The following is a 3,827-nucleotide window of genomic DNA, read 5'->3' as shown; positions in this document are numbered from 1 at the left end:
ATAAATTTATTAAAGTTGGGAAAGAACGTAAATTCAGATTCCCACGTGAGCGATAGCGCGTTGTAGATTTCAAATTACCGATAGATTTTTTTTACTATTTCAGGGTTTAGAGCTTATTTCAAAAATTTAGATTTAAAAGGATCCGATTGGTAGATTTCAATGTTAGGTGCAAGATTAGAAGAATCCAAAACAATTTTTGGAGGTTCAGCTTCTAGAATTTTAGGATGCAAGTCCGCGCCAAGTAGCAAATCTATTGGGCCATTATCGAATGAATCCGCTAAATCAAGATCAGGAATTCGAGTCTTCAAATCTGTCATGGGTGAAAGGGAAAACAATTTCCCGGTGACATTAGGATTGACTAAAACTCTAGTTTCGAAAATTCTAGACGAATTTCTTGGAGAAGACACTAAAGGGTACAAATTTCTCTTGAAGCAGCAGTTTTAGAGCTAGTAACCTTGTAGTAACCTAGCGAGTAAAATTACCAAGTTTTTTTTTTTTTTTTTGATTTTTTTTTACTAACAATTGATGCCTTAGAAGAAGGATCTACAATTGCTCGAGCAGGTACGATTTGCCGTTATGAACTATGTTGACGAGAGCAGTTCCCAAGAGCACATTTTCTTGAATGTTGTTGGGAGACTGGCCTGTTATAATCATTTTTCAGCAGAGTTTAGAAGGATTAGGGCCACGACTTTTGACCTTCGTAAAGTAGGAGGGGACTTTGAACCTCGGCATTTGACTTTCGTAAGACCGGAGGTAATTGCTTAGATTTCGAACCGAGTGTTTGAGAAGATCTACCGGATGGTGATGATCTACTATATTTTTCATTAGTGGTACCAGATGTGTTTTTAAGAATGATGATGCAACAACTTTATATTGTGGCCGATGAAGAAGGCTGTGATGCCTTTGTTTGTATAATTGCAAGAATTTGTACTACGGTTCTTTTTTACTCGATTGTATTCTTCTTAACAATCGAGAATTTGTCGTCAAACGAAAGTTTAATAACTCGGGACAGAGATGCAGCACATGTCTCTGGCTAGGACAAATGGGACAATAAGTGTTTGACCGAGGAGAAGGATCAACACATTTTGGCTCAGGTACCAACGACTTACTGGAACTAGAAGTACGAACATGCTTGGATTGCAACGAGGAGTGATGGCGAACGAGGAGCGATGAGGTGAAACACTCTTTGACGATAACGATTTCTTTGCAGGTCTGTGTGGAATAACAATCTTTGGCAACATGATTTAGTAGATTGAATAGGAGAAGTGGCTTTTTTGGGCCAGTAGTTTTCTGTGAACTCATTTTTCTGTATGCTCTGAATACACTGCAAAGTTTGTATTCTGTCTGTAAGGAATGCATCTAAGTCTGACAACAACAAAGACTTAATTTTGACACTTGCTCCCACACGGTTAAAGTTAATTTTGGCAGCTGCTGCAAAGAAATGATTGAATCCCACGTCATAGACAGTCATTGCAGCAAGACAAATTTATGCATCGTTGGATAGTTTTTAATCCCGAATCCGAAGTCTCAAAGTTTAAAAGAGGAATATCGAACAGGCTTTCTTCGTGACTATTCACCACAATGCGCTTATTATCATACGCATCTGACAAAGCTTTCCACGCTAAGGGGAAACTACAATTTGTGAGTGGAAATCTGCAAACAATTTCGCGAGCATCACCGGCAGTCTTCTGTCTAAGATGGCAGAGACGCTCTATGTCCGAAATACGTGCATTATTTATGTGGACGGTGGTAAAAGATCACGAAAAGTGGACTAATATATTAAATCACCGGCAAAGACTTCGATTTCAATATGTGGCACGACGAGACAATGACAATTGAAGTTGGGATTAGAGCTACTATTCTTGGAGGAAGATTCTAAGGGCACATGAAGTGGCGGATTGGAAGAATGTGCCGAAATCGATACGACGAGGTTGGTTAAAACCCAGGCAGATGGAAGAAATACATTAGAATTATGCAACAGTACCTTGGGTGGAATTGGCTACTGGGTTGTTGAAGAGTTAAATGAATAGTAGCATATTGCCTTTCAGAAGCAGGGGTGGGGGGACTGAGGGGCAGATGAACAGTTTTCACTGAGTGGAGCTTTAAGGCGATTAAGATGCCTGTTTATGGTGGATAACACCGAAGATTAGTAATACAAGCTGCAATATATTTTCCCTCAATAACATAAAAACTACCAGACTGTATAGTCTCGGTAGTCTTGAGATATATTTTGTACTCCTCATATGTGCACTAGACTTTGTCCCACAATTCCCCAATCTCCGTATTCCGAATCTCAAGACTATACACAGTGAACTGTGATTCGTCGAGCTGTTCGAAATAAGCTACACTCTTCAGAACAATGTCAGCGGCTCTAACAAAATGTGTAAGCGAAAATGTAAGAAAAACTTGACCTACTACGTTAATTTAAAGAAAGTAGGCTGAAGTTATGAATAAAATTGCTATTGTTATCAAATATTTAAGAAAATAAACGATTTGGTAATGCCAATTGTAGGGTATTTTTCCAAAAATTTTATCAAATTTCCAAAATGTTAAGGCCAGTACAATATACACATTTACAAAAATCCTTCAAAATGTTGGTTGGTGTTGGTAAATGTTTTGCCATTGAAGCCGAAAGTAGGGTGTATTTTTTCAAAAATACCGAAATCCTGCTGAGAGTCACAAACAATCACAAAAACTGCGAAAATCGAATCATTTCAACTAATATATATATATATATATTTCTAGAATATGTGCAAAGAATCTGAATGTAGGGTGAATTTGTCCAAAACCCCTACCTAGAGTTTTAATTCTTGAAGCCAAAATTAATAATTTGGAAGGCTTGCCAAAAAAAGAAAATTTTTCACCAATATGTGTTGCTAAATATTTCTGCAAACAGTGCTGAATCGAAAAATAATTTCTTAAATCAATTACAAAAATACACAATTTGTGCTGCTATACCCCACTGTGCCGAAACAACAACGAATATCGTACAAAGAGGAATAAAACACAAGCGACGTCGGCAGAGAAATGACTATGCGTAAACAGCTACGCACCCACACAAATTACGACGCCACAAACGATCCAACAATGAGAGTGGAGATCAAAACACTTTGTTGTTATTTTTACTAAATATCAAACCGACGCTAAAAAGGGCGCGTGGAATGATGGGATATAGTTGTTGTAATTGTTGGCAATTAAATTCTCAAGTGAAAATTGATATACGTTAAGAAACGAAGGAGAATTGCAATAGATGAATTATTGTTGGAGAGGACAATAACAACCAACCGACAGAGATGTGTGGTAACGACTTTACTTCTTGCCCAGTCTCTCTTGGCGATTCCACCACCTTTATCTGGCGGCTTCATTGTCCATGCTGCCGAATTAATGGTCCATCGTTGCAGACTGTCATCATCCCTGTAGGAAAGGTTCGGCAATGGCTTTATGGTAATCTTCGGCTTGTCGTCTTCGGTTTTCACGGCCATTGCTGATTTGCTGATTGATTTCTCTTTTATAATACCCTTTCATAACCAAAAAAATTTCTCGGCTTTTCCCACTTCTTCGATGTAGTCTTTTCCATATTCGGAGGATTGTCGGCGGGAAACACTTTATAATATTTTCTTCTAAGCAGGGAATCTCTTTTAGATTAACCGCATAATGCCCCTCTCTTACATTTGCCAGTTGTGTAGACAGGCCATCTCTCTCAGCTTCGACGGCTTTCCTATTGTTCCGTGTATTAATTTTTATTTTAGCTGGGTTGTTGCAATAGGAACATCTGCTTAATTTCGTCCATCATCGATTTCAATTGCTCTTGCTGCTGTATCATCTTC

The sequence above is a fragment of the Musca domestica genome, unplaced genomic scaffold (assembly GCF_030504385.1).
Source record: "Musca domestica strain aabys unplaced genomic scaffold, Musca_domestica.polishedcontigs.V.1.1 224, whole genome shotgun sequence".
In the NCBI taxonomy this organism is placed as follows: domain Eukaryota; kingdom Metazoa; phylum Arthropoda; class Insecta; order Diptera; family Muscidae; genus Musca; species Musca domestica.
The sequence above is the reverse complement of the archived record's forward strand: the minus strand, read 5'-3'. Positions refer to the sequence as shown.